The 27981-nt window shown below is 40.7% G+C and overlaps 1 protein-coding gene across 6 annotated transcripts in view; it reads right to left on the bottom strand.

Moving 5' to 3' along the window:
• Window positions 1–27981, bottom strand: part of WASF3 (WASP family member 3) — a 143159-nt gene that overhangs the window by 71675 nt on the left and 43503 nt on the right. For 4 of the 6 annotated variants that reach the window (XM_048846183.2, XM_048846207.2, XM_048846214.2 and 1 more), the window contains one exon: window positions 31–120. The exons of 1 other annotated variant lie outside the window; for it this stretch is intronic. The gene's annotated coding sequence lies outside the window, so the exon portion shown is untranslated. Of the gene's footprint in view, window positions 1–30; window positions 121–18336; window positions 18359–27981 lie in introns of those variants that run through there. One more of the 6 variants, XM_075127528.1, reaches the window with a different exon arrangement.

Below are 27981 nucleotides of genomic sequence, written 5' to 3'. Positions count from 1 at the left end.
GGCAAACAGCGTTTCCAAATAATCACTTACTAAAGTGAGGCTTCAGCAACTTTCTCCAGTTAGGGTCATCAAAATCTTAGTTTACGTTGCTGCAGATCCTGGAGATTACCAAGGATAACACTGAAAAGTCAGAAAAATAGTAAAATCAACTTTCATTTTAACATTTAAAAAAAAATCTAATTAAAATATTTTGGAAACATACGGTTTTTTAAACACAATCAGAACCTATAATTTTTTTTTAACTCCGTTTTGGAAATGAAAATCCCTCATGAAAACTCATGAAATAGCAGAGCTTTAAATTAACAGAGCATTTGTGAATAGTGTATTGGCTTACAGCTGACCCCGAAATTCTGCTCTACCAGAATCAGTGCTAAATGTGCATGTTGGCAGGGTTGGGGGGAGCGGGTAATGGGGGGTGGCTCAGTTCCACTTTGCTTTTCAGCCAATCAGCTGGTCAGATGGAGTTATGGAAAGGATCTCATGCAGCTGTGAGCAACTGCTCTACATGGAGGGAGCGGCTAAAAAAACAAGGGCTACAGCTTCACCTCTCTTCCCTGTACCCAAAACATATACTCCTCCTCAGCCACTGAATATCTGAGGGAGGGAGGGCAGCTTTAAGCCCAATGTTGCATTGCTGCTGGTTAGATGGGAACAAACATGCAGCTGAAGAAGTGTATCGGTGAGGGAGAAGGCAATCTTGCTTCAGTTCTTGGCTATTTGGCCAGTGTAGACCAACTAACTAGGCCTGAAGGGTGTTAGTGGCTTGGTAGCCTGCCTACCCCAACATTGTTACAGTTGGGGCAGTCCATTCGGCTGCTATCTTTCTAGGTAACTTAAATGGCCCCAGTTACAACAGTATGTAAGCATTTAAACAAACATTTATTTCTTCTCAGTATTTGGTGAAAGGAAAGCAATGTCCCCATTTTACAGATAGGGAAAATGGCATAAATTGACTCGGCCATGGTCACAAAGAAGCCTGTAACAAAACCAGGACTTGAACCTACGCCTCTCAAGTCTCAGCCCTAAGTGCCTATGAGAAGCATAACTAAATTGTTGTCTCAGAACCCACGCCACCACAAGTTGTGGTTCACTAAAAGTAAGCTAAAGTCTCTTGTACATGAAGAATTCCCAGGGAACCCATTGGCACCACAGCCACCTCTTGAGTCCCTAGGGCTGCACTTAATGCATCCTCCTAGAACCCGAAAACACAGTCACCAACTCCCTGATTAATTTTAATTAAAGGTAATTCTGCTCTCCACCTGCCTCCCCAAGCCTTCAACATTGCAGACTCTGGAGGTTTAGGTGCTGTCTGAACTATTTTCAGGACGGGAATAGCAGATGTAGAAGTGGCCTGGATGGTCTCTTTTGAAGATCTGCCACAACAGAGTAGTTAATTAGGGGGAAGACTAAGTCCATTGTATGGGAGTTAGAGGAGACCAGTCCCTCCCAGCCAACCATTTTTTTTAAACACACTTGCAATTTAATGTAAACTGATGCATTTCAAAAGGCAAAATAACTAAGGTGGCACTTGAGATTAAGTTTTTAAGATCTAGGGATGAAAAAGTTAACCTTCACAGGAAGATAAGGTGGGTGAAGCCTGAAGAAGAGCTCTAGGTAAGCTCGAAAGCTTGTCTCTCACCAACAGAAGTTGGTCCGGTAAAAGATATTATCTCAACTGCTTTGTGTCTCTAATATTCTGGGACTGACACAGCTACAACACTGCACACAACCTTCATAGGGACAGTATAAGCCATATTCGGAAAGAGCATAGAATCACAGAATATCAGGGTTGGAAGGGACCCCAGAAGGTCATCTAGTCCAACCCCCTGCTCGAAGCAGGACCAATTCCCAGTTAAATCATCCCAGCCACGGCTTTGTCAAGCCTGACCTTAAAAACCTCTAAGGAAGGAGATTCTACCACCTCCCTAGGTAACGCATTCCAGTGTTTCACCACCCTCTTAGTGAAAAAGTTTTTCCTAATATCCAATCTAAACCTCCCCCACTGCAACTTGAGACCATTACTCCTTGTTCTGTCATCTGGTACCACTGAGAACAGTCTAGAACCATCCTCTTTGGAACCCCCTGCAGGCAGTTGAAGGCTGCTATCAAATCCCCCCTCATTCTTCTCTTCTGCAGGCTAAACAATCCCAGCTCCCTCAGCCTCTCCTCATAACTCATGTGTTCCAGACCCCTAATCATTTTTGTTGCCCTTCGCTGGACTCTCTCCAATTTATCCACATCCTTCTTGAAGTGTGGGGCCCAAAACTGGACACAGTACTCCAGATGAGGCCTCACCAATGTCGAATAGAGGGGAACGATCACGTCCCTCGATCTGCTCGCTATGCCCCTACTTATACATCCCAAAATGCCATTGGCCTTCTTGGCAACAAGGGCACACTGCTGACTCATATCCAGCTTCTCGTCCACTGTCACCCCTAGGTCCTTTTCCGCAGAACTGCTGCCTAGCCATTCGGTCCCTAGTCTGTAGCTGTGCATTGGGTTCTTCCGTCCTAAGTGCAGGACCCTGCACTTATCCTTATTGAACCTCATCCGATTTCTTTTGGCCCAATCCTCCAATTTGTCTAGGTCCTTCTGTATCCTATCCCTCCCCTCCAGCGTATCTACCACTCCTCCCAGTTTAGTATCATCCGCAAATTTGCTGAGAGTGCAATCCACACCATCCTCCAGATCATTTATGAAGATATTGAACAAAACCGGCCCCAGGACCGACCCTTGGGGCACTCCACTTGATACCGGCTGCCAACTAGTCATGGAGCCATTGATCACTACCCGTTGAGCCCGACAATCTAGCCAGCTTTCTACCCACCTTATAGTGCATTCATCCAGCCCATACTTCTTTAACTTGCTGACAAGAATACTGTGGGAGACCGTGTCAAAAGCTTTGCTAAAGTCAAGAAACAATACATCCACTGCTTTCCCTTCATCCACAGAACCAGTAATCTCATCATAAAAGGCGATTAGATTAGTCAGGCATGACCTTCCCTTGGTGAATCCATGCTGGCTGTTCCTGATCACTTTCCTCTCATGTAAGTGCTTCAGGATTGATTCTTTGAGGACCTGCTCCATGATTTTTCCAGGGACTGAGGTGAGGCTGACTGGCCTGTAGTTCCCAGGATCCTCCTTCTTCCCTTTTTTAAAGATTGGCACTACATTAGCCTTTTTCCAGTCATCCGGGACTTCCCCCGTTCGCCACGAGTTTTCAAAGATAATGGCCAATGGCTCTGCAATCACAGCCGCCAATTCCTTCAGCACTCTCGGATGCAACTCGTCTGGCCCCATGGACTTGTGCACGTCCAGCTTTTCTAAATAGTCCCAAACCACTTCTTTCTCCACAGAGGGCTGGCCATCTCTTCCCCATTTTGCGATGCCCAGCGCAGCAGTCTGGGAGCTGACCTTGTTAGTGAAAACAGAGGCAAAAAAAGCATTGAGTACATTAGCTTTTTCCACATCCTCTGTCACTAGGTTGCCTCCCTCATTCAGTAAGGGGCCCACACTTTCCTTGGCTTTCTTCTTGTTGCCAACATACCTGAAGAAACCCTTCTTGTTACTCTTGACATCTCTGGCTAGCTGCAGCTCCAGGTGCGATTTGGCCCTCCTGATATCATTCCTACATGCCCAAGCAATATTTTTATACTCTTCTCTGGTCATATGTCCAACCTTCCACTTCTTGTAAGCTTCTTTTTTATGTTTAAGATCCGCTAGGATTTCACCATTAAGCCAAGCTGGTCGCCTGCCATATTTACTATTCTTTCGACTCATCAGGATGGTTTGTCCCTGTAACCTCAACAGGGATTCCTTGAAATACAGCCAGCTCTCCTGGACTCCTTTCCCCTTCAAGTTAGTCCCCCAGGGGATCCTGGCCATCCGTTCTCTGAGGGAGTCGAAGTCTGCTTTCCTGAAGTCCAGGGTCCGTATCCTGCTGCTTACCTTTCTTCCCTGCGTCAGGATCCTGAGCTCAACCAACTCATGGTCACTGCCTCCCAGATTCCCATCCCAGCATGAATCCCATCAGAAAAGGATTTAGGGTTTATTTTATATATATATATATAAATAAAAGACACATATATATATACACACACACACGCACTCTATGTGCATGACCCCATACTCTTGGAAGAAGAGGCTAGCCCCCAGTTCTAACCCATCCTGATCGTCACTGGAAGCTGATCGGAGGTGGAACTAAGGTAAAGCACAATCCAGAGTTCTGATTTTCTCAAATTATCAGCCTTCCCCACTCAAAAAAATTTTAATCCTGCTAGAAATCCCAGCAAAAGATCCAGAAAAAACCCTATAAAGGTTTCATGGAACGAAAAGCACAGACAATGTAATTTACTTCTTAAGTATATTTATTTTTCAAACATACAAAGGCATACACTGTGCTTTGAGATTGCATTATGTGTTCTTTCACAACAAAATTTTAAGTAGCATGTAAACAACCATATATAAGTAGTTTAGGATGACTGCACATAAGTTCTCTATTCTTTCTTATTTTATTTTCATTATCAGAGAAATGGCAAAGATACTTTTCTGTGCATTCTTTAACAGCATATTCAAAAATCTGGATTCAATATTCTGTGGTTTTCTTTCCAGTCACAGAATCAACAACATTAAGCAGGAACACATTTTTCCATACGTGGATTCTTACAGCTATTATCAGGCCATTTCAACCAATCATCTTGCATTAAACATCAACGTTGATTCTTCGAGTTTATGTCTATCTGGAAGAGTATATCCAAGGCTAAGCACATCAATCATTGCTATATATTCCTCATTCATACTATACATTCACATCTTTGAATTTCAGTTCTCTTTGAAACTTCTGGGGCATGAAAGAAACCGATTACTTCCAAATGGAGATAATGCTTCAGAGCTGCTGGAAGGACAAGAATAGGGTCTTAAATTATAATTGTGGCTAAATTTCATATATGACAATAGCATCCAGACTGTCTACTGCATGATCAAACTCATCAACATTCTGATGTTCCGATTCAAAAGACTAAGACTAATTCAATTGAACACTTTACCCTGAAAAAATTCAAAGGCATCCATTTTCTGAACTTTTTGAGATGACTACAAATCTTCTTGCTTGATACTTAAGACAGAATGTTTATATTTTACATAAGAAATATTGGTTTTAATTACTTCAGTACTTGTTTCCTATTACCACCTTAAACTACAGACAAATTAAATTGGATACATTTATGTACTGATGTTGGTAACCACCCATAGGGAGGAGTGATCACCAAATTCCACATTTACTACAGTTAGAATGAGAAATCACCACCCAGTGAATTCAACAAACAAAGACTTAAAAACAAGATGAGCTAATCAGCATGATATAGAACCATGTTATCAGATGGCCTGCCTGCATTCCAGAAGTTTCTAGAATCTAGCAAACTAAGTCCTCACTAACATTTAACAACTCTGCCCACTCCTTTTCAACATCTGACAGTTAGCATGCCTCTTTTTCTGATCTCTTTTGACTCCACCCATGTCCCTTCCCTCCTGTTCTTTTCTCTATAATTTTCTTATTGTACAGAAGAGTCAAAATAGGAACAATAAGAACCCTGTTCTTTTCACTTCCTTTTTAATATCACAGACTGAATTTAAAGCCCATTTCTAGTATCAAAAATCTTTACACACACTCTAAAAACAAACCCTATATATATATATATATATATATATATATGGGGGGGGGGGCGCATGCTTCTTCATTCTTTTCACATAGGTATACTATAGAATGACAAATTCAAAATCCAGAAACAAGACTACTGAGATGAAGTATTTGGTTCTGAGTGTTGGCGGGTGGGGATGTTTGGAGGAGTTCTTATTAAACAAACAGAGCAACTACTGTTCACCCCAAGAGTGTGAACATGTTCATCCTAGGGCTTTCAATTAATCGCAGTTAACTCATGCGATTAACTCAAAAAACTTAATCGTGATTAATTGCAGTTTTAATCGCACTGTTGAACAACAGAATACCAATTGAAATCTATTAAGTATTTTGGATGTTTTTCTACATTTTTATATATATTTTATTCTGTGTTGTAACTGAAATCAAAGTATATTATTTTATATTATAAACATTTGGACTGCAAAAATGATAAAAGAAATAGTATTTTTCAATTCACCTCATACAAGTACTGTAGTGTAATCTTTTTGTCCTGAAAGTGCAACTTACAAATGTAGATTTTTGTTACATAACTGCACTCAAAAACAAAACAATGTAAAAACTTCAAAGCCTACAACTCCACTCAGTCCTACTTCCTGTTCAGCCAATGGCTAAGACAAACAAGTTTGTTTACATTTACAGGAAATAATGCTGCCTGCTTTTGTTTACAATGTCACCTGAAAGTGAGAACAGGCATTTGCATGTCCCTTTGGTAGCCGGCTTTGCAAGGTATTTACAAAAAGAAAAGGAGTACTTGTGGCACCTTAGAGACTAACCAATTTATTTGAGCATGAGCTTTCGTGAGCCACAGCTCACTTCATCAGATGTGTACCGTGGAAACTGCAGCAGACTTTATATACACACAGAGAACATGAAACAATACCTCCTCCCACCCCACTGTCCTGCTGGTAATAGCTTATCTAAAGTGATCAACAGGTGGGCCATTTCCAGCACAAATCCAGGTTTTCTCACCCTCCACCCCCCCACACAAATTCACTCTCCTGCTGGTGCTAGCCCATCCAAAGTGACAACTCTTTACATAATCAAGTCGGGCTATTTCCTGCATAGATCCAGGTTTTCTCACTTCCCCCCCACCCCCATACACACACAAACTCACTCTCCTGCTGGTAATAGCTCATCTAAACTGACCACTCTCCAAGTTTAAATCCAAGTTAAACCAGAATATCTGGGGGGGGGGGGTAGGAAAAAACAAGAGGAAACAGGCTACCTTGCATAATGACTTAGCCACTCCCAGTCTCTATTTAAGCCTAAATTAATAGTATCCAATTTGCAAATGAATTCCAATTCAGCAGTTTCTCGCTGGAGTCTGGATTTGAAGTTTTTTTGTTTTAAGATAGCGACCTTCATGTCTGTGATTGCGTGACCAGAGAGATTGAAGTGTTCTCCGACTGGTTTATGAATGTTATAATTCTTGACATCTGATTTGTGTCCATTTATTCTTTTACGTAGAGACTGTCCAGTTTGACCAATGTACATGGCAGAGGGGCATTGCTGGCACATGATGGCATATATCACATTGGTGGATGTGCAGGTGAACGAGCCTCTGATAGTGTGGCTGATGTTATTAGGCCCTGTGATGGTGTCCCCTGAATAGATATGTGGGCACAATTGGCAACGGGCTTTGTTGCAAGGATAAGTTCCTGGGTTAGTGGTTCTGTTGTGTGGTATGTGATTGTTGGTGAGTATTTGCTTCAGGTTGCGGGGCTGTCTGTAGGCAAGGACTGGCCTGTCTCCCAAGACTTGTGAGAGTGTTGGGTCATCCTTTAGGATAGGTTGTAGATCCTTAATAATGCGTTGGAGGGGTTTTAGTTGGGGGCTGAAGGTGACGGCTAGTGGCGTTCTGTTATTTTCTTTGTTAGGCCTGTCCTGTAGTAGGTAACTTCTGGGAACTCTTCTGGCTCTATCAATCTGTTTCTTTACTTCTGCAGGTGGGTATTGTAGTTGTAAGAAAGCTTGACAGAGATCTTGTAGGTGTTTGTCTCTGTCTGAGGGGTTGGAGCAAATGCGGTTGTATCGCAGAGCTTGGCTGTAGACGATGGATCGTGTGGTGTGGTCAGGGTGAAAGCTGGAGGCATGCAGGTAGGAATACTGACCGCTATTCCTACCTGCATGCCTCCAGCTTTCACCCTGACCACACCACACGATCCATCGTCTACAGCCAAGCTCTGCGATACAACCGCATTTGCTCCAACCCCTCAGACAGAGACAAACACCTACAAGATCTCTGTCAAGCTTTCTTACAACTACAATACCCACCTGCAGAAGTAAAGAAACAGATTGATAGAGCCAGAAGAGTTCCCAGAAGTTACCTACTACAGGACAGGCCTAACAAAGAAAATAACAGAACGCCACTAGCCGTCACCTTCAGCCCCCAACTAAAACCCCTCCAACGCATTATTAAGGATCTACAACCTATCCTAAAGGATGACCCAACACTCTCACAAGTCTTGGGAGACAGGCCAGTCCTTGCCTACAGACAGCCCCGCAACCTGAAGCAAATACTCACCAACAACCACATACCACACAACAGAACCACTAACCCAGGAACTTATCCTTGCAACAAAGCCCGTTGCCAATTGTGCCCACATATCTATTCAGGGGACACCATCACAGGGCCTAATAACATCAGCCACACTATCAGAGGCTCGTTCACCTGCACATCCACCAATGTGATATATGCCATCATGTGCCAGCAATGCCCCTCTGCCATGTACATTGGTCAAACTGGACAGTCTCTACGTAAAAGAATAAATGGACACAAATCAGATGTCAAGAATTATAACATTCATAAACCAGTCGGAGAACACTTCAATCTCTCTGGTCACGCAATCACAGACATGAAGGTCGCTATCTTAAAACAAAAAAACTTCAAATCCAGACTCCAGCGAGAAACTGCTGAATTGGAATTCATTTGCAAATTGGATACTATTAATTTAGGCTTAAATAGAGACTGGGAGTGGCTAAGTCATTATGCAAGGTAGCCTGTTTCCTCTTGTTTTTTCCTACCCCCCCCCCCCAGATATTCTGGTTTAACTTGGATTTAAACTTGGAGAGTGGTCAGTTTAGATGAGCTATTACCAGCAGGAGAGTGAGTTTGTGTGTGTATGGGGGTGGGGGGGAAGTGAGAAAACCTGGATCTATGCAGGAAATAGCCCGACTTGATTATGTAAAGAGTTGTCACTTTGGATGGGCTAGCACCAGCAGGAGAGTGAATTTGTGTGGGGGGGTGGAGGGTGAGAAAACCTGGATTTGTGCTGGAAATGGCCCACCTGTTGATCACTTTAGATAAGCTATTACCAGCAGGACAGTGGGGTGGGAGGAGGTATTGTTTCATATTCTCTGTGTGTATATAAAGTCTGCTGCAGTTTCCACGGTACACATCTGATGAAGTGAGCTGTGGCTCACGAAAGCTCATGCTCAAATAAATTGGTTAGTCTCTAAGGTGCCACAAGTACTCCTTTTCTTTTTGCGAATACAGACTAACACGGCTGTTCCTCTGAAACAAGGTATTTACGTGTCAGATATGCCCCTTCATGCTTCAGCCACCATTCCACAGGACATGCTTCCATGCTGATGATGCTTGTTAAAAAAATAATGCATTAATTAAAATTGTGACTGAACTCCTTGAGGGACAATTGTATGTCCTCTGCTCGGTTTTACCCTCATTCTGCCACATATTTCATGTTATAGCAGTCTCGGATGATGACCCAACACATGTTGTTCATTTTAAAACCACTTTTACTGCAGATTTGATAAAACGCAAAGAAGGTACCAATGTGAGATTTCTAAAGATACCTACAGCACTCGACTCAAGGCTTAAGAATCTGAAGTGCCTTCCAAAATGAGAGAGGGAAGGGGTGTGGAGCATGCTTTCAGAAGTCTTCAAAGAGCAACACTCCGATGCGGAAACTACAGAACCCGAACCATCAAAAAAGAAAATCAACCTTCTGCTGGTGGCATCTGACTTACATAATGAAAATGAACATGCGTTGGTCTGCACTGATTTGGACTGTTATGGAGCAGAACCAGTCATCAGCATGACCCCTGGAATGGTGGTTGAAGCATGAAGGGACATATGAATCGCATTTGGCACGTAAATACCTTGCAACGCTGGCTACAACAGTGCCATGAGAAGGCCTGTTCTCACTTTCAGGTGACATTGTAAACAAGAAGCAGGCAGCATTATCTCCTGAAAATGTAAACAAACTTGTTTGTCCGAGTGATTGTCTGAACAAGACGTAGGACTGAGCGGACTTGCAGGCTCTAAAATTTTATATTGTTTTATTTTTGAATGCAGGGTTTTTTGTATCTAATTCTACATTTGTAAGTTCAACTTTCATGATAAAGAGACTGCACTACAGTACTTGTATCGGGTAAATTGAAAAATACTATTTCTTGTTTTTTTACAGTGCAAATATTTTTAATCAAAAATAAATATAAAGTGAGAACTGTAAATTTTGCATTCTGTGTAACTGAAATGAGTATATTTGAAAATTTAGAAACCACCCATATATATTTAAATAAATGGTATTCTATTATTAACAGTGCGATTAATCACGATGAATATTTTTAATTGCTTGACAGCCCTAGTTTATCCACACAGTAAACTATAGGATATTAACAGGCTTCAGATTAAGCAACTTCCTGGAAAGAGTCTCAATACAACATCAATTCATCCCTCTGAGTTACAATAATTCATTATTAATGCCTATTTAAGAGGTATGGCAGCCTTTAATGTGCAGACAAAGACTGCAGTTCCAACCGGCTAAAAAGCAACTTTAGGACAAGCTGCACAGTCAGCTTTATCTTATAAATACACTAACAAACTACACAGAAAAAAAAGAGGAAGTTGTGGCTTAAATATTAACAACATACAGAAGTCAGATGGTTGGTACTGTGAATATTTTTACAATATACGTTTTAAGTTTACACTTTTTCGTGTCTGCAGCTTTAAAAGGGAATAGGAATATTAATCACTTGGATGTTATAAGCATTTTAATATTACCAGAAATTCAGTAGAAGAAGGCAGTTTTAAATCAGTTTTAACTGAATTAATCTTTGCCAGAAAGAATTTTAAACCACTGAGTTGTATTCCTTTCCCCAGCCCAACTCCATACTGTTTAATCTCAACTTGTGCCAAACCATGAGAAGTTTTCTTCAGTATCTTCTTTTGGATTGGACCAAAACATTTTCTTGATAGTGATTTCAAACTAAAAGTTTTGCTCAGAAGAGCTGCCCGATAAACCCACTCCATCAACATGAATACGAGGACAGACAGGTCTTTAGAATACTATCTGTAAATTAATTCTGATAATGTGGTAACAATGAATCTGACAACTCTACTGAAAAGAAAAATGAAAAACTAAAGTAACATCACAACCCCTAGAGTATCTGCATAGTAAATCAACACTACTATATTCAAAATATTTGGTCATGAATATTTCTTCTTAGGATCGCAGAACTTTAGAATGTACTTCATGTCAATCTGCATCTCTAAAATTTGTTCTCTTTTCCTTACTATTAAAACTCTTCTCACTGCCTAGAAAAAGCTCTTTTAAAGTGTTACAATTTCACTGTTTAACCACTTAAAAATTCCATTTCAAACTTCTCCAAAAATATCAATATTTTGTATTTTTGTAAGCTTAGACAGATCATGCAAATACAAGACTGAAATACATACTTAAGTATCTCCTACACATTTTAATGTAAGTTTAAAAGATTATCAATTTTATGTTTAAAATCCCCGACAAAATTCTCTACTTCTAATATCACAAAACACCTGTAAATTGGACAAATATCTGTAAATTACTTAACTGTAACCAGCCAAATGTGAAGGAATTTCTATTTACATCCATTCATAACAGTAAGATTTTTATGATGTGAATAATCTGAATTAATTCCTCAGTGAACAATAAAAAAAAAATCAAGGGTAACTAGCACCTGAGAGTCAATCACAAGAAACCTGATTTGAGAGAGAAAAATATGCAAATTTAGTAGTATATTCCATTACTGTGCCTCAAAAGTTTAGTCTTCTTAAGAAGACAAGTATATAGAACTGGGGAATGGACCTCCTGGGTCATCAAGTCCAGTCCCCTGTTATTGCAGGTAATCCTATCATACAACCCCATTCATAAACTTAAGCTCTATTTTGAAACCAGTTACATTGTTTGCCCCCATTACTCCTATTGGAAGGCTATTCCAGAACGTCACTCCTCCAGTGGTTACAAAGTGTCTTCTAATATCCAGACTTTAAATTTACTCATGGCCAGTTTATACCCATTTGCTCTTGTGTCAACCTTGTCCTTTAGCTTAAATAGCTCTTCTCTCTCCATGGTGTTTATCCCCCAGATGTATTTATGGAGAACAATCATGTCCCTTTCAGCCTTCATTTCACTGGCTAAACAAGCCAATCTCTTCAAGAAGAAAAGGAGTACTTGTGGCACCTTAGAGGCTAACAAATTTATTTGCGCATAAGCTTTCGTGAGCTACTTATGCTCAAATAAATGTTAGTCTCTAAGGTGCCACAAGTACCTTTTCTTTTTGCGAATACAGACTAACACGGCTGCTACTCTGAAACCAATCTCTTCAGTCGCCTCTCATAAAACAGACTCTCTAGCCTTCTGATCTTCCAAGTAGCCCTTCTCTGCACCTGTTCCAGTTTGAATTCTTGCCACCCTTTTGGCTCCTTCTCATAGTTGAGACATTCTACCAGGTATCTAGTTTGATTAGCACACGCAGATGGTCATATAACTTTTTATATATTTGACTACTGAAATCAAGAAGTTCCCTAGGATGCTAAAAAAAAATACTTTGAGATCCCATTGTGTCTTATGTTACTGGGTTATCATACCTTTTCTGTGGTAGGTTTTAAGGTGCTGAAATATATTCTACTTAAAAACATCCCTTCTGTTTTTAAAATTTTAAAAATTGGCCCAAAGATGTCGTAGTAGGACCATTATTGGGTCCCTTCTCCCTTCATACATACATGGCCAGTGATATCTGTGATAAATAGAGGACCTTGTGATAAACTCCATTTACATGCACCTTTGCCCACTTCCCCTCTACCTTATTCTCTAATCCATCTCATCCAAGACTACTGCCACTACTCCGTATCTCTGAACAACTTCCATCAGTCACTGCATTTATTTTTCCCAGTAGGGAAGTATTTCTATCTAAACCTCCATATATAGACGTTCACCAAAATAACACAAGCTCAAGTCCAGAATGGACAATATTCAGTCCTAGACCAGTAACTGATTTAAAATCTAATTTTTCAATCCATCAGCACTATAAAAACAACATGCTGGCTATAGAAAGCCAGGCAGGCTTGCTTTCAGATGGGCGTCACAGAGTTAGGGGGTGCAATGAGGAGTTGTGTCATCACTTGTTCTGCAAGTCTGGATGCCTTTCAATGCTTTCCTGCTCTAGCTCCCAGCCTGGGAGGCTCGCAACCAGTTTACAAGCGTGCAGGTGACACCCTGAAGCGTCTGTATGCTAGAGAGCCCTGTTTCAGCAACTCTGACTCTAGCAGCCTGTCTATAGCCCCACAGCTCTTCTCTGGCTTCCACCAGGCTTGGTTAACAACCGGCAAGATGATCCCAACACATTCCCAGTCCCAAATTTTCCCAAAACTGTGTGCTCTGCAAAGTCCAGCTCTCTCCTGGACAGTACAGAGAAATAATAAGGTTCATTTGTTCCCCTAAAGACACAAAAACATAACACATCTTATTAATTTAACTGGGGTAAATACGCCCTTCCATTTAAACACAGCACTGCATTAGTTTATAGTAAATAAACAAATGTATTAACAATAGGACATAGGTTAAGTGATGCCAAGTAAAATAAATAAAGTCAAAGGGTTACAAGCAAATAAAAGTGAAAACACATTTAAAAGTCTAAAACCTAATCTAGCAAAGTACAGGCTTTATTCAAGATGGTTTCTCACCTATGTTCAGTTTCCAGAAACTTCAAATCCTCCCCGCTCCCCACTTGGTAGAAGGGCCCAGCTTTCTCAGCTTGCAAGAGCTCTGCTCTTTTGTGTCTGTCTAATGATAGATGCCAAAGAGGGCTTCAGTCCGTGCTTATATATTCCAAGATTCAATTACTTGGTTTCAAGAGGCAGGATGACCTCATGCTGCTTTTCCCCGTTTTGTGGGCTTCCCATCCCGTATATAAATGGAGCATCCACTGTTTTGATTCCACCATGCTTAATTTACATAGGAGACAGATAAATAGCTGCCTTCTTCTCCTGTCTGGGAGGGAACCTGTTTCTTATCTGTTTGGCCACAGACTTTAAAGCATAGTATCATCAAGCATTCATATTTCCTGATGTAGTGTTTTTTCACAACATTAAATAACCAGTGTGTTAGCTTCCAGAAAAGACCACACTCTATAACCTTTTATAATACTTAATACACACCATGTACAAACTTCATGCAAGAATATTAATGACCAGTGATTATTACAATAGTGTGTAGGGTGTGACTACAGGGGTGCTTAGTGTCACAATGGGAGAGGGGTTTTGCGCCTACCCCTTGTAAATCATATGGTATAGAATCTTAAAATGACATTATTAGGTTTTAGGCCATATATAGGTTTCAACGTTATAATTTTTTACATACACATCCTAACCAAGCCTATTCAGTTTGACTCCTGGTATTAGGGCTGCCTGGCTTTACAGACAGAGATGAAAAACATTATCCATTATAAATTTAAAGTCTACAACATATTTTCTGTAAAATGTGAGCCATATACAGAATACAAAATTGTGTTATATGATAAAATATTTTAGTAGCTCTCATATGTGGTTTTGCCACTTGTGAGAAATATGGTGATCCTAAACTAGTTCCAATACAATTTGTTACAAATATACAGAATGCACAATGATGTAGTACACTACTTAGCTCGAATACAGCAATTTCCGTCATAGAATCTCAAACTTTCACAAACTAACAAGCCTCCACATGTGCCAAGTAGATATAGTACCTCGTTTTTACCAGTGAGGAAAATGGAAGTTCAAAGCTGTTAAGTAACTTATCCAGGGTCACCCAGACCCATACTCTAATCATAAAACCTTGCTGAATTCCATTACTGCTGCTCTACTTGTAGAGTGCCCAGAAGTATGCACACAAGGGAAGTGCCACAACGAGGATATGTATTTAGAAATTTTTCTAGCATACTCAGAAGAGGAGAGCTCCCTAGCCAGCAAGCCAGAACCTTTAGCCATGTTCTCTGAATAGTAACATGATCCTGAACCAGTAATAAGTAATATATGATGTAGTATATTAATGTTTTATTGTAACTTTGTCTTAGTAAAAAGTTCACAAAAATTAAACACAACTTTATCCTTCTGCATCCATAAGAAAAAACTCTGAAATATATGGCAAAATGGATTTATGTACACATGTGATCTATATGAAAGTTGCTAATGGTAAGAAGGTTGAGATATAAAAAACGAATTCTTTGGCTGCTGAGAACTATAATCAAACAAGTTGCTTAAAAACACACTGCAAAGTCTGCATCTGAATTGAGGGACAGTCAAAGCTTCATTCTTTCAAAAAGCTGTTATGAACAGATCATACAAATGGGAGAAAACATGGGTAACTTCCAGGCAAAAGAAAACTACCACTATTATAATGAGGTATTTGAAGAAGCCTCTCCTAGTGCAAGTAATCCAAGAGGAATCAAAGGTAGCCATGGACTTTGCAGAGACTGAGATGAAATTGGCCTTTTTTTTTTAATTACTTGAACAGAAAAAAATCCTTCACTGAAACCTTTAATGTGAAAATGGGAGGCTCTACATCATAAAGCATGTTGTCTTAACTGAAGCATTTTTAAAAGAGGAAGGACTGGTCAGAATCCATCACTCACTCACTTTGGGAAATGTACCCACGTTGTCCTTTTAAGACCTTCTGTAAGTGGTGACAGACATAACTAAAAGGCTACAATTCTGGAAGTAACCTCTCTCAAATGAAAAAAATCTAAAGGGGATTTCAAGAAAAAGTATCTACATGGCTGAAATCTTAATATTCTAAAGTCCAATGCTAAAAAGTAAAGAGAGAGTAACAAAAGATAATTACTGTCCGCAAAGATAGTCCTCGGACTTGGACTCCATTACAGAAGTTGAGAACAGGAAGCATCCAGTTCCCTAACATAGTGGTTCTCAACCTTTCCAGACTATTGTACCCCTTTCAGGAGTCCGATTTGTCTAGTGTACCTCTAAGTTTCACCTCACTTAAAAACTACTTGCTTATAACATCAGACATAAAAATTCAAAAGTGTCACAGCACTCTATTACTGAACCATTGCTGACTTTCTTATTTTTACCAAATAATTATAAAATAAATCAATTGGAATATAAATATTGTACTTACATCTCAGTGACACTGAGTCAGTGTACAGTATATAGAGTAGTACAAACAAGTCACTGTCTGTATGAAATTTTAATTTTGTACTGACTTCGCAAGGGCTTTTTACGTAGCCTGTTGCAAAACTAGGCAAATACCTAGATGAATTGATGTACCCCCTGGAAGACCTCTGCATACTCCCCGGGGTATGCATACCCCTGGTTGAGAACTATTGCCTTAACACCTGAAGGAGGAATAGATTCTTAGTCTAGTTTTAACCGTATCGCAACAATCTCATGGAAGGGTTAGTGGCTTGAGGACCATTTGTTCCGGCAGATCAGCCCACAGCCAGCAGCACTCACCAACAAAAGACAGGTCACTGGCCAATCCTAACTCCCTGTTCGGAGCTGAGACTGGCTGGGAGTTTCACTAGTGCTGCCTAGAAGGAGAAGTACTAAGCAGTAGGTGGAAGCAGCCTCGCATCCACTCTGTCCAAGGTCTAAAAGATTTGGAGGCTCTTACTCCATCAGCCATCCTTGACATGGCAGTTGCTAATGCTTCCCCCTCCTTCCACCGTTATTGTTACTATATTACCAGCCACTATCCTGGACTGCATGGTTTTTTCTGCTCTTACCTCCCTTTTCTTTCCTATCCACTGATCACTGTGGCCTCACCTTCACCTTTTTTCTTATATCTGCCACAGTAATCATGACCCTGGCCTGTCTACTCACATACCCTGTCCCTCTTCTACTACTCCTTAGGGCACTCTGCGCCAAAAAACGAAAAATTCTGCAAATTTTATTTGTCAAATGAACGTGGAGGTTCCAACATAGCATTAGGGAGCACAGGCCACTGACTGCACAGAGGTGGGAGATCACTCTGCAGCTCATATCTGGGACAGACTCAGCAGTGAGACTGCACCCAACCCTCACACAGTGCAAGGACCAGGCCTGCCCCAGAAACACCCCAGGGCCCTGCCCCTCTGTGCCAGGTGCACCAGGTGTGGGCAGGCAGGCTCAGCAAGGCAGGATCCAATTACAAAGGGACTTAGTGTGGGGGGATCCAGGTGTGGATTGAGAGAGTTCTGTGTGACGCAATCTAGGTATGCCCGGTTCAGTGAGGGATCCAGGTACGGGGGTGGGAATCTAGATGCAATGGTAATAGGACTCTGCAGGGGGGTCCAAGTGAAGGTGGTTGGAGCTCAGCAGGGGCAGGTCTGGGTATGGGGTAGATAAAGCTTGGCAGGGGGGTCTGGGGAGCTCAGTGGTATTAATGAACTGTATATTAAACATACTCAGGCAGGGGAACATCTACCTTTCCCAGATTTCTGCATCACTTTGGGGCTATGGGGTCCAGATGCCTGGTGTGAGGCTGCAGAGGGCATGTTGAAAGGCAGAAACATGGGGACTTATGGCACTTTAAAAGCAAAAATTCATGTGTATGTTCATCTTCCAAATGCTAAGCCTTTTTACAAGTTTTATACACATCCAGCAGCAGATCATTGTGTGTGCTAGGAAGATGATGTAAATACTGAATCAAGTAAAGAGTGAGTGAAAACAAACCAGGTTTGTGTAACTTAAACTGAATCTTACAGCTGCCAAAATTTGATCAGTTTCCTTTTAAACTTCTGCCTATTTAGATTCCATTCTGGCATTAACAAATGTGTGATAAAACCTAAAAAGAGAACATATCGGTTTAAATTACATAACATCAAAGCACAAGTTAAAGAATAATCTTTAGCTTGTCAGGTGAGGAAATGGACCTCATCAGGGATACAACAAGGAGTCCGGTAGCACCTTAAAGACTAACAGACTTATTTGTCTGCATCTGTAACTTTCACTCCATGCATCTGAAGAAGTGAGGTTTTTACCCATGAAAGCTTATGCTCAAATAAATCTGTTAGTCTTTAAGGTGCCACCGGACTCCTTGTTGTTTTTGTGGCTACAGACTAACACAGCTACCCCCTGATACTCATCAGGGATAGTTACAAATACTGTGCTGACATCAGTGTCTTAGCAGATGTTCAGAGGCAGCATAGAGAGGTGACTATACTTTCAAAACATATTCAAATCTCACCTTTTCATTTACATGCAATTATTGAAAACACATCAGAGAGAGCACTTCCAGGCTCTTACGAATGAGCATTTCCCTGGTATGCACTCTGATAATACATACCTGATTTTTAAAAACAAGTTAACTGTACAATTTCACATGTTTGAATTAGCTATAATCACTAAATTAATTTTATACCAAAATATTCTTAGTTTTGGGCAGTACCTTGAACAATCCATTTGTCTACTCACAAGGCAAGAAGGAATTTGGAGTGGACTAGCAAGCTGACTGGAGCCCAGCAGCAGCACAACTGGAGCTGCTAGCTCCTTCTTCTGACGGAGGTGGTCAAAACCTGAGAGTTCAGGCCCCATTCTATACTTTTCAGGAAGGGGAGCAGAGTAGCCCAGATACTACTGCTCTCTCACCAAGATGGGAGGTGGTGCCAGCTCATGCCTATAAGGAAAGAGAAACAAGTCGAAGAGCGGAACAACCCAAGGGCCACTGCTCCACTAAGATGAAGGCGGTACAGAGAAGAGGAAAGTAGTCCAGGCACCAATGCTATTTATTACGGTGTTGCCATAGCTGCACTATAGTTCTGGTTACATTAAGAACTTTCATTTCGACAGGGTCATAATTCAGGGGAATGGGCAAAAGACTCTGTGCCCACTAGTGCAGTGGTTCCCAAATGTTATTGGTTCATGTACCAACTTCATTATAAGCTTAGGTTTTAAGTTTCAAATTTCTCCCTTTTGTGTACATTTTAAGTCTTAATAGGCTTAAGTATTTATGGTCTCATAGTAAAATAATTTTTTTATTTGACTGATGGAAATTAGAAGAGAAGGGAGTTTGGCAGGAGGGTTAGAGGACGCAAGGTTTAGAGCTGGTTGGGGAATTTTTAACAAAACGGTTTTGTTCAGAAAATGCCAATTTGTCAAAACAGAACATTTTTGGAAGGATATTCCAATTTCAACTAATCTTTTGTCGCTAAGTATTTCTCATGTCCAGGATGGAACTTCTGGTCAAAGCCAGGGAGACAGTCGCAGAATACCCTGGTGGCCAGGACACTCCCAGAATACCCTGGTGGCCAGGACACTCCGTGGGATGTGAGAAACCAAGGATTGAACCTGGGGCTCCCACATTCCAGCTGAGTGCCCTAACCACCAGGCAACTGGCTCTTCTGGAATGGGTGAACATCCTTTTTATTCATGAAAAACTTCAAAAGGTCTCAAAACTTTGTCCTCATGCAGAACAGGAAATTTTTGAAATGACAAAAAGATTTGAAAGATGGAAAAACTATTTCCCACTCAGTTCTAATGAGGTTAGACTAGGGATAGGGGTTCTGGCTGGAATGTGGCGGGGCTTTTAGGGAAAGGTAGAGAAGTGAGTGAGTCTTGGTTGGAAGTGGGGCATTTACTTGGGCACCAGGCAGTTTCATCTCAAATTCACCTTGTTCCAAGGTTTGAGACTCCTGGTTCCCCCTCTGACAAGGAGCTTGCAAATTCTATTGCACACCCCAGCCACTTTGGAGAGTCTTTCTGACAGGTGTCCTCCTACCCTGATCCCTGGACCCACAACTCCTTCCTCTTGGTTAAGGGATTCCACAGCCTTCCATCAGTATCTTGCTTCCAACCCCATTCCACAAAGCTTCCCTCGGTCCTTGGACACTTCTGAGGCAGGCAGATTTCCCCAGCCCACCAGTCTCTGTTCTGGTTACCATCACAAGGAGCCTCTCTCGACTTGATGCTCCCCTGGAATTGTCCTCTCCAGGGATGGTGTCCCTAGCCTTTGTTTGCCAGAAGCTGGGAATTGGCAACAGGGGGTGGACTGCTTGATGATTATATTTTCTGTTCATTCCCTCTGGGGCACCTGGCATTGGCCACTGTCAGAAGACAGGATACTGGGCTCACCATTTTTTTGCCATCAGCGAACAGCTTTAAATCACTCTGGCAAAGTGTCCCAACCCTCTCTAGTAATGGTACATAAAAGATGACCACCTATTACTGCTATCAGTTACTCCATCAGGTCAAATGGCAGAGGTCTGGTGAGGTACAGAAAAAGATTCAAACCCCGCTGATGACGGATGATGGTTGCAGTTATAGCGGGGTGGGGTTAGCTGAACCCACAAGTTTTGTTTAATTCCTGTTGTACCAGGCAGCAGTTTCTCTGCTCCTTCACAGCTGGTTGCTCAGCTGGTTGAAAAACTGTACTCGGTAGTTAGCAATGCTTTACTGTCCAGCTGAGAAGATGTGTGAAAGGGATCCCATCGGGTCTGTCCTGGGTCCCGTAGTAGTCAATATTTTCATTAATGACTTGGGTAATGGAGTGGAGAGTATGCTTATGAAATTTGTGGATGACACCGAGCTTGGAGGGTTGCACACATCATGACCTAGATAAAATGGAGAATTTTGCTCTGAAATCAACATTATGAAATTCAGTAAAGACCAGTGCAAAGAGCTGCCTTCAGGAAGGAAAAATAAAATGCACAAATAAAAAATAGGGAATAACTGGCTAGACAGTCATACTGCAGAAAGGGATCTTGGGGGTTACAGCAGATCACAAATTGATTGAGTCACCAGTGTGATGTAGTTGCAAAAAAGGCGAATAACATTCTGGGGTGTATTAATAGGAGTGTTGTATGTAAGACAACTGATGTAATTATCCTTTGCTTCTCAGCACTGGTGAGGTCTCAGCTGGAGTACTGTGCCCAGTTTTGGGAGTCACACTTAAAGATATGGACAAATTGGAGAGAGTCCAGAAGACAGCAACAAAAATTATAAAAAGGTTTAGAAAACCTTACACATCAGGAAAGATTAAAAAAACAACCAACCACCATGATAAAAGAAGACTGAGACAAGACCTTATAAGTCTTCAAATATGTTTAGGGCTGTTATAAAGAGGATGGTGATCAATTTTTCTTCATGTACCCTGAAGGTAGGGCAAGAAGTAGTCGGCTTAATCGGCAGCAAGTGAGATTTAGATAGAAAAGATTTATTATCAAAAACTAACTATAAAGATAGTCAAGTACTGGGGTTTTTAAGAGCAGGTTAGGTGCACACCTGTCAGGGATGATCTAGTATACCTGGCCCTGCCTCTGTGCAGATGTCCTCTCGAGGTCCCTTTCAGCCCTGAATATCTATGGTTCTGTACCCAGTACTTCTGTACTGATGTGTTCTCAGGATAGATTTAACCTAAATCTGCCAGGCTTAGAAACATTGTGACAGGTCAGTACAAATGCTTTCAGGATTAATAAACTTTTATATTCACTGATACCAAACGAGAGATCAGTAAGAAACTGTGTGTGTCTGTGAATGTGTATTGATTGCTGATTTTTTTAAACTGTGTGAAAATCATGCTTCTCCCTCTCAAGGATTAAATGGTCTAATAATTATGTTTTACTATTTGAGAAGTCTGAGTGTGTACTTGGCAATATACCAGATGCCAAAAATGAACATACTTGCCTTGAAAAGCTTAGTCTAAAAGAAAGAAAAGACATGACTCATTGGGAAACCCAGAGGAGGGAGTTAAACCCTTTTTATGTATGTATGTCTATTTCATAATAATTAGCTTCTTGTAGGCATGTGGTGGAACTGAATTTTCTTGTGTTACTCAAAGGAAAGGATAGTAGCTTGGCAGAGCGTGGTAGTTGAGGGCATTTGATACACAAAGAGCAGTGTGGAAAAATGTTTCTAAGTGGAGTGGAAGTAGGGGATAAACAAACAGGACACCACATAGCTAAATAACTTCCTGCTGTCTCAGATCAGATAACACTTGAATCAGACTACTACGCTAGTCTGATTCAATATGGAACAGATAATCATTCAAACTTCCACCGTTTTGTTGTATATTTCAATTTGTCTTACACTTCCTTGTGGCTTTTCTTCTATTTTTATATCTGTACAGCTGAAACTGAAACCCTTTGGAAGATCTGTAACCCTTTGTAAATCTGCCAGTCTCAAAGACAAAATGAGGAAGGATCATGAAGAGTAAATTCAGTTCTTTGCAGAATATAAGAAATGAACAAAAAAATCCCATACTGAAGTCCTCAGTGAGGTCTGAGAAGGTCTACAGTGCTATATTTCTGAATCAGACTAACTCTAGATTAGCATAACATTTATTCTGTGAAGCAGTCTGAGACTTTATTAAAAGATGGGTGTACTGTATTCTACAGTTTTTTGTATCTGAAAACTTGACAAAACTTGCCTATCCAAATACTATGGCTCAAACAATGGTATACTGAGAGTGTAATACAAATAATAAACAATGTTGTGAAAAATCTTAAAAATATTCTCAGGGAGAATATTGGGAAGTCTACTTTTTAATTCTAATATATTATGTAGAATTTCCTGATGAAAATGGACATCTGTGTAACAGTTTGCATATTTGCATGCTAACATTGTACCTGTTCTTATTGGCAGATATTTGGTACAGAAATATAAATCTTAAGGTACTAAAATGGGATTTGAACATTTTAACAAGCCAACTTTTCTGCTAGGAAGGATACCAATAGATTACATTATGGACTGAATCTTTAAGTACATCAGAATGACGCTCCTCCCACCTGAGGAGGTGGCAAATGGGGCGTTCCACAACATTTATACCCTCCTGATCTTGATGGGGAGCCTGGGGTTACTTCACCATCTACAACAGCTTGCAGCAACCTCAGGATTGGTTTAAGGTGTCAACAAGTGAAGGCCTCCTGGGAGCCCAAGTCCCCTACACTGGAAGACAGGGAGCAGCTTAAATTCCCTTTTGTGCTGCTCCTTTAGTGGGAGCAAAGATCTGGTGCCTTTTAAAAAAAGGCCAAAGCCATTATTTCTTTATGCAAATCTGAAAAAGTGAAGCTGTAAATAAGTTGGGAAAACTCCACCTTAACTGTAGCATTAAATGATTGGTCTGACTATTTAGAAAACAAAAATGATCACCAGCTCTGCAGTAGACCTTAGAAAGTGAACATGTTGGCTCTTTTTCATAAGCTAACTTACTTAATAACTTTAGAGTACAAGTTAAATGGGGGGAAATACCCTAACATTCCAAAGTCTTTAATGTAAAAAAATGTTTGAAGTGTGTGTTTACGCGAAAAGTATATTGTGTTTTGGGTTGGAGTCCTTGGCTATCTATTCTGCTTTTTTGTTTCTGTTTAAAACCACTGGTCCTCTTGGGAATAAGGACTCTATTTTTACTTCAGATACTTTAACTTCCTCAAACAGTTGGAATTTATTAACCAGTTATGCTTTAGGCTTAATATAGAAAACATTTGTATTCATCACTAGAGACAAACCCCTCTTCATTGTCCTTTATTTTACTCATGCCAGGCTCTTGAAGGGGACCATTACAGGAGTATGAGCCTATGCCAATGAACATAATTTATACACTTCATAAGCATTTATATATTAAATATAATACTTTAAATATTTATAAACATTTTTGGTGATTTAGCCACATCCAGAGTTGAACAATGTTTGGTTTTTTTGTGATTACTTCTTAGTTCTGTAACATTGTTTTACACAAGTACAGGCTTCGATGAGTTTAATATAATTTTCTCTTTCATAAGTTGGATTTAATTTTGTTTTATAATATGTTGTGTTCTGTGCCTGAATACCTTTCAGTCGGTATTTGAATTTACCAATAGCAGATCTTTGAGGTGAAGAAAGCTAAAACTTATTTATATTGAGTTTTCTCTTTGATCCTTTTCATCTAAAACTAATTTAGTAAACATATTAAATTGCAACTCAGAAAAGTTCAATATTGACCATTCATGTATAACAAATGTCCTAATTTGACACACAGTTTGGAAACACTACATGATCAATTGAGTCTATATTCAAACCCTCATTTACTATGCTAGACAGAAAAGTAATCTAATCTACAACAGTTCCAGTTAGATTTGTAGCATTTTACACAAAACAGTTCATAATATAAAATGAAAATGACTACTTTTGGTCTGTTCCTGTAATGTGGTGAGGTATTTTTGTTTAAATAATTTCTATTGTGGTTTTTGTCATTTCAGTTAACTTTTGTTGGGTCTTATCCACTTCCCTCTCTCTCTTAATTTCTCAATTTTTTGCCACAGGGCATTGTTTAAAAATGCACAGATAATGCCAAGGTTATCTGTAATATGTAAGATATGATGTCCGAGGGCCTTTTAAATATATACATGCGTGAGTAAAGGCTTTTAACATTCAACTAGAAAGCATCTGGCTAGATGTGGGAAAATACTGTTGGTCCCATAACATGCTATCTTATGGAAATCAATGCAAAATTACTTATAAATTGTTCTAACCCAACAAAGTTATGTACTATAAAGACAGGACGGGGGGGGGGGGGGACACATGGGGGGTGGTGGCTGGCTGAGTTAGGGGCTGACTACAAGGAGGCAGGAGCTCTCTACCTGCCTGAACGAACAGACCGGCAACCTGCCAGCCAACACAGCCACTGGAGGCAAGTAAGCCTTCCCCTGTCAAAGGGAACCTGTGGGTATGCCCCAATTGCGGGATAACTGGACCAGCAGGGCCAAACCCCAAACTAAAATAACTTTCGTAGGAAACAGCCCAGGATAACAAGTCCTGAACACACACACACACACAGCCAGGCAAGAGACCTATCTCCCTTGTTTAGAGGGTTAAGCAACACAGGATCTTGGGCCAGGTCCCCCTTCAGCTCCCCTCCCCTCCGGATCAAAGACCCAGCCACTAGGCCACCAAAGGCTTTATCACACCAACCTTATAGTAATTTAATCTAGACATTTCCCCAGTTTGCTTATGAGAATGTCATGTGGGACTGTGTCAAAAGCCTTACTAAAATCAAGACATATCACATCTACTGCTTCCCCCGTCCACTAGGCCAGTAACCCTGTCAAAAAAGGGAATTAGACTGGTTTGGCACGATTTATTCAACAAATCACACTGGCTACTACCCATATCACCCTATAATACTGAGGGGCTTAAAAACTGGTTGTTTAATAATTTGTTCTAGTACCTTTCCAGATATCAAAGTTAGGCTGACTGGTCTATAGTCCCCAGGTCTGTTTTGTTCCCTTTTTTAAAAGGTAGGTACTATGTTTGCCCTTCACCAATCTTCTGGGACACCCCCCCTCCTCCGTCATTCATGAGTTCTCGAATGGTTCCAGGATTGCTTCAGTTAGTTCCTAAAATACTGTACGGTGAATTAAGTCAAGTCCTGTCAACTTCAATATATCTAACATGTAAATATTCTTTAACTTGTTCTTTCCCAATTCTGATTTGTGTTCCTCCCACCTTGCTTTTAATAGTGTGTTAAGTATCTGGTCACAATTAACCTTTTTAGTGAAGACTGAAGCACAACAGGCATTAAACACCTCAGCTTTATGATATTTCCATTATTAGTTTTCCTGCTGCACTAAGTAGTGGACCTACACTATCCATCTTTCTCGTGCTCACAATGTATTTATGGAACCTTTTATTTACCTTTGCATCAGGATAGGTTGCTGTTGTGCTTTAAATATTGTCTGAGAAACTGCCAGCTCTCCTGAACATTTTTTCCCTTCAGTTTTCTTCCCATGGGACACTACCCTATGAGTTCTGAGTTTGTTAAAGTCTGCTTTTTTGAAGTCCATTTTCCTTATTCTGCTACTCTCACTCCTTCCCTTCCTTAGGATCATGAAATCATCGTTTCATGAGCACCTTCACCAAAACTGCCTTCCACCTTCAGATTCACGACCAATTCATCCCTGTTGGTCAGAATCAAGTCTAAAATGGCTGCCCATGCAGTAACTTCCTTCACCTTCTAAAACAAAAAAGTTCTCGCAGACATTTCAAGAACTTACTTTGTGTTTTGCCAAATTATTTTTCCAACAAAATGTTTGGGTAGTTAAATCCGCCCTCATTGCTACCAGGTCTTGTGTTTTGGTATTTGTTATAGAAATGCCTCATCCACCTGATTTGAGGGTCAACAGAAGATCCCTACCTTCATGTCACCCTGCTTTTTCCCCCCTTTAACTTTACCAAGAGGCTCCCCAATTATGTGGGGAGAAATGTGATGGTAATCAGAATGTGCTCTTAACATCTGATATCTCAAATTAAGACCAAAAATGTGCGCTATTTTTATTCCTGATATTTTACAAAACAAGATCCTAAATGGTCAATGATCTCCTGGATTAGCAAGGTTTTTGCCATTGTTACAGACCTTAGTATACCAAGTCTTTGACTTCGGAAGTGTTATTTTCACCACTCAGTTCCTCATAATTACAACTCAAAATGTTTTAAACCTTCATAAATTGTTCTGTAGTTGAAAACACCTTAACATATTGTAATTTAAAAAGCCACTTGTAGTTTATCACACAACCTTTCAATCACAACAGTGAGCTAAATGAAAGCATGCTCAATAAAAGGAACAATAGCTCCCATTAACCTTTTAAAGGAAGCTATAATGAGCAAATATTCTTTCTGGTCTCAAAATGACAAAAAAGCTGTTCTGTAACTGGCTAGCAAGCCTCAGATTTATGTATTTATTTATTTACAGATAAAACAATCAAATCAATCAATCCACAATTTGTATATAGCCTTTCAACTACAAACATGAATCCAAACTAAACGCATTGAAATCAGGTACACAGAGTGATTAAAAACACTTGAAAGGAACACTAACACTGTTTTGAACAAAAACAGACTAAGTGCTTGTCTACACAGCAAATTTAGTCCACAGCTTTTTGCAGCATATCAGGGAATACACATCACACAAGCCACAATATTAGCATGTACAGAGGATGGTGCACTCTGTAACTGTGCCTCATTGTTTTTACACCTGGGGGTGGCTTGCTATGAACTGAGGACGTGGAATTCGCATAGGGTAGTCCATGCTCCTTTACTTCGCTGCTGAACAGTGTGCATTCTGGAATTTCTCTCACTGCGCAATATCCTAGGACTCATCTGCCTCCACCCTATACTTCCTTTGTGGGCAGGTTAGCAACATTTTCAAATTGCTGTCAACCAGCAAGTACACCGGACCCTCACTAGAACGTGGGATTTGGGATCCATACGTGGTACTGCGTTAATGCGGGGACCGTGTTAAAATGAAGTGCAATTAAAGTAATAAAATTTGGGATCCACGGCCACGTTATATGCAAATTCGCACTATATAGACGCGCGTTCTAGCGAGGGTCCGGAGTATCTAACAATGCTTGCACCGCTATGCTGGCAACCTCAACTATACAAAGGCTGCTTGAGCTGTATGAATTCAGCTTGGGACTTCAACTGCCACATGACCAAGCAAATGATGTGGCAGTGACAGCAGCTTCTCCAGCAGCAGGAGGGTCTCCAGCATTGGCAGAACCTGGACACAGATGAGGAAGAGACTGAGCAACTGACAGAGGACTTGTTCCTGGAGCAGCCTCACAGCAGTGCTGTTTCTGGGCTTGGGAAACCAGCATGGACTGGTAGAAAGGGACTGTTGTGCAGACCTACAATAGCCAGCAGTGGGGAGAGAATTTCAGGATAGGGAAGGCAAGCTTTTTGAAGACATGCTGAACTAACCTCAGAGCTACAGCAGCAGCAAAACATGCAGTGCCCAATGCCAAGTGGGTCACAATTGAGGTCTGGAAGCTGGCCAACCCCAAATGTTACTGGTATATAGCACACCAATTCAGTGTGCGAAGATCAACCATAGGGCCATCATCATACAGGTGTGTGATTCCATGCAAAAGGTATGTTGCACCAGTTTAGTCATGCTCAGGATGTTGATGGTTTTGCATGCACAGGGTTCCTAAAACGTAATGGGACAACTGATGCGACCCATGTGCTTATTATCTGTGCTCCTGCCCCCTTCTTCTCCAGGCTCAGAATTCATAAACAGGAATTGTTATTTCTCCATGGTGCTCCAAGGGCTTGTCAATCATCA

This window comes from Caretta caretta, chromosome 1 (assembly GCF_965140235.1).
Source record: "Caretta caretta isolate rCarCar2 chromosome 1, rCarCar1.hap1, whole genome shotgun sequence".
NCBI classification, from domain to species: Eukaryota; Metazoa; Chordata; order Testudines; family Cheloniidae; genus Caretta; species Caretta caretta.
The sequence above is the reverse complement of the archived record's forward strand: the minus strand, read 5'-3'. Positions and strand labels throughout refer to the sequence as shown.